This window comes from Dipodomys merriami, unplaced genomic scaffold (assembly GCF_024711535.1).
Source record: "Dipodomys merriami isolate MVZ:Mamm:240054 unplaced genomic scaffold, mDipMer1.0.p SCAF_507, whole genome shotgun sequence".
NCBI classification, from domain to species: Eukaryota; Metazoa; Chordata; class Mammalia; order Rodentia; family Heteromyidae; genus Dipodomys; species Dipodomys merriami.
In genome coordinates, this window is record NW_027206077.1 from 696,996 (window position 1) to 706,562 (window position 9,567).

Genomic DNA, 9,567 nt, shown 5'->3' on the forward strand with positions numbered 1-9,567 from the left:
TATATACCACATTTTCATGATCCATTCATCTTCTGTGGGCCATCGGGGTGGGCTCCATATCTTAGCTATTGTAAATAATGCTGCAGTAAACATAGTTGTTCTGGTAGTTTTAGTATGGTCTTCTTTGTGATCATTTGGGTAAATCCCCAAAAGTGTGATTGCTTGGTCATAGGGGAGCTTTATATGGAGTCTTTTGATGAGCCTCCATACTTCTTTCCAAAGTGGTTGAACAAGTTAACACTCCAACCAAGAATCAAGTAAGGTTCCCTTGTGGCCACATCCTCTCCAGCATCTTTAGTTGTAAAAATATGGAATGATTCAAGAATTTGCATATCAACCTTGCGCAGGGGCCATGTTAATCTTCTCTGTACTGCTCCAATTTTAGTGTATGTGCTGCTGAATTGAGCACAGAGCATTTTTTATATATAAAGTGTAATTGATTTTCTTAAACTAGACAATTCAAAGAAAAGTAAGTTTTGAAGAATTCTCGTGAAATTTTAGAACCATGTACTTCTTACATAAGCACACATTTAAGAATAGCCAAGATTGACATATCAAAAACAAAATAATCCCAGATATTGTTGTTCAAGATATGTGTAAGATCGGGGGAAGGGGGTGGAATCAGGTGGGGGGGCGGAGGAAGGCTGGGAAGGGATGTGAAGGGTAAACAAAGGAGGAGGCTGCAAGCTTGATAAGAAATGTACTCATTATCTTGCCCATGTAAATGTAACCCCTCTGTACAGTATGTTCACAAAAAATAAAAATAAAAAAAGAGATGTGTAGGAGGACGAATTCAATTATTCTGTATAAGGCACCTGTCATAATGAACACTGCGGCAAGTGTTAAGGGTTTTTAAAAGTTTTAATGTTTTAAATATATTTAATTTTGGGAATTTGCTTATATAGGCCAAAATTAGGATTGTTTGTCAGGTCATACAACTTTTCTATAAATATTTAAGATTTATGGTAGGAGACATATGCTACTAAAAACTACATTTCAGTTTAGAGAAACATTACTAATGAGATGTTGCAAAGTCTTAGTGTAAAGAAGCAGAGTGAAGAGTTAAGACTTTGTTAACTGCATAGTTTCTCTTAAAACTTTAGGGCTTCCTTACTTTATATGTTAGTGAGGAACAAATGATGATATAAGCCATATACATATACATATACAAATGATGAGATGAGTCATAAAAAGCAATCTTAGTGGGTAACTTTAAAAACTACACATAGCCTAAAAAACTCTTGTTGAATATCATAATCTTATTCAGTGTTAAATGTACAGGAATGTGAGAATAGTAAAATCAAATATGTAAGTACACTTCAAATACTGAAAACACTGGTAATTCTTTGGTATTTTATTTTATTAATCATTAATATTTAGTTATTGTGTTGCTTTATTTGTAGTATTGTTTCCCTTGTAATATAATAAAACCTTTTGTTATCTATCATCAGGAGGTACTTTGAGAAGGTTACTGGGATGGCCAAACCATTTTTTATAGTTGCATGTGAATTTACAAAAAGCAAAATTAAGAACAAAATATTGATTAAAATTATCAAGTACAGTCAGAATAAGGAGGGATGATAAATGTCCACACTTAAAATCTTAGCCCTAGGCTGAAGCAGTGATATTACAGAGTTGAGGTCACAAAAGTGAGAGACTGTGTTTTGTTTTGTTTTTTACTTTGATTTTGTTGGCCATGGGGTTGAACTCTGGGGCCTGGTTGCTGTACCTCAGCTCAAGGCTAGTGCCACCACTTGAGCCACAGAACAACTTCCGTCCTTTTCTACTTATGTGATGCTGAGGAATCAAACCTAGGGCCTCATGCATGCAAGGCAGGCACTCTACAACAGCCACCGTCCCAGCTCCTGATAGACTGGGTTTTAAAGATTCATCTAAACAACATTTTCTTTCTGCTTTGGGTTATATAATGAAATATATGAATATCTTTTCATATTTTTGTGTCTTGTTATACTTCTAAATTTATACTAACCCCAGCCACTTTTTTCTTTTCAAAGTCATGAAATATCTCTGAGAGTTTGTTAATGTGAAAATTGTGTTAGCATTTTTAATTACTTCTGAGTCATTTTTAATTTTTATTAGAATCATTTTATATTTTGGGTTGATGGATTATCATACATCAAATACCTTCAAATGTACATGTAGAGTCTAAAGATAACAGTGTGAATATTCATGTACAGCTCTTTTTTATCTGTTATGCACTTTCAGTATCATGATATTTCTCCCTCTTTCACGCTCTCTCATTTCCTCTCTTTCTCTTTCATGCTCCATGTCTGCTACATAGAATTTCTGCTGGTCTACTATTATCCTTGAGGATCCACTCGCTTTGTGGGAACATGATGGGGACTAACATCTTCCCTTGCATTCGTTAAGAATTTTGAGTGACGTGATATTATTCTTTGACATTCTAAATGGCAAAACAACAGGTCTAGGAATTCCTTTTCACATTTACTACTATTACAAATTTCATCTCATAGGAATCATTTGGATGGATATGATATTTTAACGTGGGATAGGAAGGTGGCTCAGTGGTAGAGTGCTTGCCTTGCATGCATTAGGCCCTGGGTTCGATTCCTCAGCAGCACATAAACAAAAAGAAAAAAAGCCAGAAGTGGCACTGTGGCTCAAGTGATAGAGCGCTAGCCTAGAGCTGAAGAGCTGAGGGACAGTTCCCAGGCCCAGACTTCAGGCACCAAGACTGGACCCCCCCCCCAAAAAAAAGATATTTTAACCTGTGACCTAAAAGTTCTTTTTCTTTTACAAACAACCTTTGTCTTTGATTATCTGTTTGTAACTACATGTAATGAAAATAAAGCTCTCCTGTGGAAAATAGACCGAAGTTGTTCACAGGAATGAAAAAGAAGGTAATGGTGGAAATGAGTACAATAGAGCACAGGTCCTCAGAGCAGTTTATTATGAACACTTTGTGAGAATGACAATGTTCTGGGAACTATAGATTAAGTCACTGAACAAAGATATATATGCATATATATTTGTATATGTATATTTATTTATATATGCATATATGTGTGTATATGCCCTTATATTGTACACATATATGTTACTATACACACAAATTCACATATACATATACACATGAATACATGCACACATGGAGAAAGACACATAATTACAGCCAACGCAAGTTTCATTAGTTGCTGAAAATGCCTTAGATGGAATGCTTGGAACAAAATATGTTCAAGATGTATTTGTCTCTAAGAGTTCTTTTACCACTCCTCTTATCTCTTAAAACTGGTAGGTTTTGACAGATTGGAATTGCAAAACGCAGTATACGTGATAGCAAGTTACTCGGAAATGTCAGTATGTAAAGATCATGTGGTATCTCCCTGATGCCCACGGAATGCTTGCTCTTATACACACTCTCAACAACCAAAGTAGCAGGAGAATATCATGGTAAAGAATAAAATTATAAGCCTTTAAATGGCATCCTTCTTTGAATTATTTTCCAACAGCCAGCATCAATTCCTAAGCAGATTAGTGAGTCCGCATAAAACTGGACCTCAGGTCAACAGGTAACCAACTCATGTGAAAATTCCTATGAGAGAAATGCTGACTGAGGTCTTGCTGATTTTCTGGCTAAGAAAATAAGAAACGAAGAGTTTATTTTTAACATATTAAAGTTTGAGAATAATTTGTAACCTGTCAATAAATGTGTAGAACACAACTAAACCAACTGACAAAAAAGGTGTACATTTCATTTATATGCTCTTGGACATGGTGACTGATTTTACTTGTGTCTACACAAGTAGAATCAGCATAAATCAAGCCAGCATTTCTTCATTTAATATACAAAGATAGGATTCAGATTGACCCATTGTAATAATGAGATAATAATAATGTAATAATAAGACACTTTATCAGAGAATGGATGGAGGGATGAGTTGACGAGGTGTGAAGAGAAGGGATGGTAGGGGAAAACAAAGGATGGGGTAAAAATGCTCAATAAGAAATGGACTCATGCCAGGTGCCGGTGGCTCATGCCTGTAATCCTAACAACTCAGGAGGCTGAGGTCTGAGGATCGTGGTTCAAAGGCGGCCAGGGAAGGAAAGTCTGTAAAACTCTTATCTCCAATAAACCACCAGAGAACCAGAATTGGCACTGTAGCTCAAGTGGTAAAGCGATAGCTTTGAGCTGAAGAGTTGAGGGACAGTGCTCAGGCATAGAGTTCAAGCCCATGACCAATAGTCAAGAAAAAAATTGTACTCATTACCTTACTTATGTAACTGTAACCCCTCTGTACAGTATCTTTACAATATAAATATCTATCTATCTATCTATCTATCTATCTATCTATCTATCTATCTATCTATCTATCTATCTATCTATCTATCTATCTATCTATCTATCTATCTATTTATCTATCTATCTATCTATCTATCTATCTATCTATCTATCTATCTATCTATCTATCTATCTATCTATCTATCTATATCTGTCTCTCTCTCTCTATATATATATATATAAAAGATACAAGGAAAATTTTTGTACTAATAGGAAGTTGTATTTGTCACTCAATATCAGTAAGGTATTGGTTTGAGGACCACCGGCATATTAAAACATCGGATACTCAAATAATCTACATGAACACAGTTATTATTTACATTAGAATCTGCCCACAACCTAGTGCAGTGTAATTGCTATGAAAATTTGTACTTCATTCTATGTTTGTAATAAAAAATAAAAGTATATGCACTGTCAACAGATACAAATTTTTTCAGATAATTTTTGTCTGCATTTTGTGGATGGAATTGGAAGCACAAATTTCATCACCAAGACTGGTCTGCAAAATGTAACAAAAAGCTGACACAGCATCATTGAATAGTACTGAAGTCCAAGGAGAAGTACTTGAATTGAGACATTATCAGAAAGTGTAAACATGCAAGTACTTTTTAGAAATAGTGCTGCTAGATTTCTCATGGATAGCTTTCATAACACTTTGTGAAACACAAGCCACAACCTCACTGAAGTATAAAAGGTTTTCCCTCACCTTTCTGTCATGTCTATATACACAATGGAATTCTATGCCTCCATCAGAAAGAATGACATTTCCCCATTTGATAGGAAATGGAAAAGCTTGGAAAAAATTATATTAAGTGAAGTAAGCCAAGCCCAAATACACAAAGGTCCCATGGTTTCCCTTGTTTGCAATATCTAGTATATGTATGAGTCAAGCAGGAAAAGTCAGATAATGTGATGTTAGGAAAAAGAATACTTAGATAAGTATTTAACTGTTTTTCTTTCATTTATAAGATTATTTCTTTGTAGCTTTGTATGTCCATCCCCCACAGTATAACCCCTACTTTCACTATATTTGATGTCAGTATAATTTGTGGAGGAGATGGGGAAAATCAAGTCGTGGACAGGGATCCAGGAAGATGGCAAAGGAGAAGTGGAGGCATAACAGGGACGAAAGAACCAGACTCGGAGGGCAAGCGGATTCTACTCAACACCAGCAAGAACCAACAAGGAGCAGACATTTTCATCCTGCAGTTCGCAGACCAGAGACGACCCAGGAACCAAGACTCAGCATGAGTAGAAGCCGCACTTCCTCACTCCTTCTCAGGGAGCAGAGGAGGGAAGGCCACCCCTCCCCCCCAGTACCGGAGATCTCCATCTTGCATACCAACAAAGCTCCGCGGAGTTGCGAGCTCCAACTCAGGCCTTAGAATAAAACTACGGTCATTTAACAGGTCACAATAACTTAACAACGTCGTAACCTGCCAGACTCAGCTCTACTCAGGTAAAAGTCACCCAGTTCGGGCACCAGCCCTAGGAATGGCTTTCTTCATCGGGTAATCAGAGCCAGAGGCTGCCCCTCCCTTTAGCAGCCTGGACAATCAACTAAAATTCACTAAACAGAATCCCTGAGAGTGGCTCCAGGCTGTGCTCTGTGAGTTTCTCACAAACTATGCCCAGGGAAGACTACTGTTTGCTGAAAGGTCTCAACTCTACACAGAACATAACCTCATCACAGCATCTCCAAACTTGAGGAAAAAGCCATCTCCCTCTTTTGTGATACTCAAAGCACACCCCCCTCCCATTGAACTAACTTGTGAGGAGGATTGAAAAATCCTGGGTAAAGCAGAGCATTTTTCTGCCTGTCTAAACAAACTGACTTTAGAAACCAACCAAGCCACAGGACCACAAACAGACCAGAGACTCCAACCAGAGGCTGATTACAGGCACAAGGGAGATATAGGATTTTTCCAAACCCTCCCCCAAAAAAATCAAAGAACTTTTTTTTCCTCTTCTTTTTTTTTATATAACTTTTACAATTTTTTTTTATTTTCTAAAACTTTTTTTTAATTTTAAATTTTGACCTTTTTTGAAAAAAATTGTTTTCTAGTAACTTTTTTCCACCTTATAATCTTTATTTTAGGGATACATGTGTGTGTGCGTTTTTCTTTGTCTTTTTTTTCTTCTTTTAAAAAAATTTTTTCTTTTTTTTTTGCTTAGCTCGACTGAACTTCTGATCTTTTTTTTTCTTTCTTCCTTATCCTTCTCACCTTTTCCTCTCTTTTGTTCCTCTTTATGGGACTTAATTGTTGTTCTGCACATCCTCAGATAAACCCATATTTGACTATTAGACCCTATCCCCCATTGTGTACACACTTAATCCACAAATTTATTACTCAATTCAAAACTTCTGAGACTTAAATTCCTTAATAGCAGTAATACCTCTTTATACCTATATAATATTTTAAGTATTTTTATTTTAAATTTTTCACATCTCTTATATATCCCTCCCCTTCTCTCAACATATTCACGTTCTTTGAATAGATTGTTCTTGAATCTGCATATTATTAACTTTTATTTTTCTATTTTTTCTGGTGTCTTTTTTTTCCCTTTCCATTTCTTCTTGTTTTCTCTCTCTCTGCTTTCATCCTATCTAACCTATTTCCTGCTTTGAGACTAGGACTTAGTTAATTCTCCCTGTACCTTCCCATATCACTCTATTCCTATTTTTTACCCACATCTCCCCCTAACCTAATAATTTCTGGTTTACCAAATTATTCTTTGCGGTTCGTAGCCCATTAATATATAGTTGTTTGATGTTGAATAGAAGTATCTGTTGAACCAGATTGTATCTGCAGACTATTGATTGTGCAAATTCAGACTTTGGTTGATGCTTGCCTTAAGTTAGTGTTCTAGCACAAAACTGGTGTTACTTTCATCCCAAATGGGCAGAGTAAGCTGGAAAACCACAAGAAAAATGGTAAGTCAGCGTAACTCCACTCCCACTCATGATAATCAGGGGACAGAACAGATAATGAATAATCCAGAGGAGAGTTCCCAAATAGCTCTACAAAAACTGATGGCAAACATGATTAATGAAAAGATTGAAAATATACAATGAACTCTGTATAAGCGTGATAGGGATAGAGAAGAGACAATCCAAAGCTTTATACAGGAATATCATGATCGTGAGGAAGCTACTCAAAAACTGATACAGCATTTGTGGGTACAGCTTGAACATCCTCAAAGAGAAAGGCAGGAATGGCCTGAAGAGCATGAGAACACTCAAAGAGAACTACAAGAATAGCATGAACGGGAGGAAGCTAACCAAAGAGTAATACAAGAATTGAGAGAGCAAGATGAGAATACACAAAGATCATTAAGGGGATTCATGGAATCCATTAATAAAGAGCTGAAGGAAGTCAGGGAAACCACAAAGGGAATCCTGAATGTAAACCAACAGAAGGAATGGGAGCCCAAGAAAACCATAACCAATCAACTAAGTGATTTGAGAATAAACACTGAACACCAAATTAAGGAAGTAAAGAAGTCCATACAAGATCTAAAACAAAGCTTCAACAAAGAATTTGAAGTCATCAAAGCTGACCAATTAGAAGGAAAAGAACTAAAAAAACAAAGTAGAAAGTCTTGACAGCAGGTTAGACCATGCAGAAGATCGAATCTCGGGGATTAAAGATAGCCTAGATATTATAGAGAAAGAACATACAACCATCCAAGACAAGTCAAAGAAATATGATAGATCTATCCAACACTTGGAAGACACCATCAGAAGGCCTAATCTAAGGAAAATGGGTATAGAGGATCACCTAGAAACAGAAGTTAATGGTCTAGGAAATTTTTTTAACAGGATCCTAGCAGAGAACTTCCCAAACAAACAAAAAGATAGTCCAGTAACACATGGAGGTTGAAGAACACACTGCTGAATCACGAGTGGATCATGGAAGAGATTAGAAAGGAAATTCAAATGTTCATGCTATTCAACAAAAATGAGCACACAAATTACCAGCTCCTCTGGGACACAGCAAAGGCATTACTCAGAGGCAAGTTTATAGCTCTCAGCTCCTAAATCAACAAATTGGACAGATCTGAAACCAACAATTTAATGAGACATCTGAACCTCCTTGAAAAACAGCAGCAAGGTAAACCCCAATCCAGTAGACAGAAAGAAATAATTAAAATTAAATCAGAATTAAATGAATTAGAATCCAAAAAACTATCAAAAGAATCATCAAAACAAAGAGTTGGTTCTTAGAAAAACTTAACAAAATTGACAGCCCCTTAGCAAATCTTATCAGAAAAAGAAGAGAACACACCCAAATTAATAAAGTCAGAGATGAGAGTGGAAACAGAACCACAGAAAAAACCATGATTCAGAACATGATAAGGGAATATTTCTCAAAACTTTATGTTAATAAGTTTGAGAAATTGACAGAAATGGACCTTTTCCTAGCAAATATTGACATGTCAAAACTAAACCAAGATGAGTTAAACCAGCTTAACAGGCCCATATCAAGCATTGAAATAGAAACAGCAATAAGAGACCTCCCAGCTAAGAAAAGTCCAGGACCAGATGGTTTTACAGAATTCTACAAGTTCTTCAAAGCCGAGCCCACACCAATACTCCTCCAACTCTTCAATGAAATTGGAAGAGAAAGTTCACTACCAAACACATTCTATGAAGCCACCATAACGCTCATCCCAAAACCAGGCAGGGACTCATCAAATAAAGAGGACTATAGACCCATTTCTTTGATGAACATTGATGCAAAACTTCTCAACAAAATTTTGGCCAATCGACTTCAACAATTCATCCAAAAAATCATACACCACGGTCAAACAGGATTCATTTCAGGGATGCAAAGCTAGTTCAATATACGCCAATCATTAATATCATTCATCACATCAACCGGAGCAAGATAAGAACCACATGGTTATGTCAATAGATTCAGAAAAAGCATTCGACAAGATCCAACACCCCTTTTTGATGAAGGTTTTAGAAAAATTAGGAATCCATGGAACATTCCTCAATACAATAAAGGCTGTATATTACAAACCTACAGCCAGCATTATACATGATGGTCAAAAACTAAAGCCATTTCCTCTTAACTCAGGAACAAGAAAAGGATGTCCACTCTCTCTACTTCTCTTCAATCTAGTATTAGAATGCCTAGCTACAGCAATAAGACAAGATCAAAAACATAAAGCAGATCCAAATAGGGACAGAAGAAATATAGCTCTCCCATTTGCAGATGACATGATCTTGTATTTAA

General features: G+C 36.3%; 1 non-coding gene across 1 annotated transcript; it reads right to left on the reverse strand.

The window, feature by feature from the left end:
* Positions 1–302: 302 nt before the first annotated feature.
* On the reverse strand, positions 303–409 carry LOC138810721 (U6 spliceosomal RNA). The gene has a single exon (XR_011367232.1). It is a non-coding gene; the product is annotated as a U6 spliceosomal RNA (small nuclear RNA).
* Between the last annotated feature and the right edge of the window lie 9,158 nt (positions 410–9,567).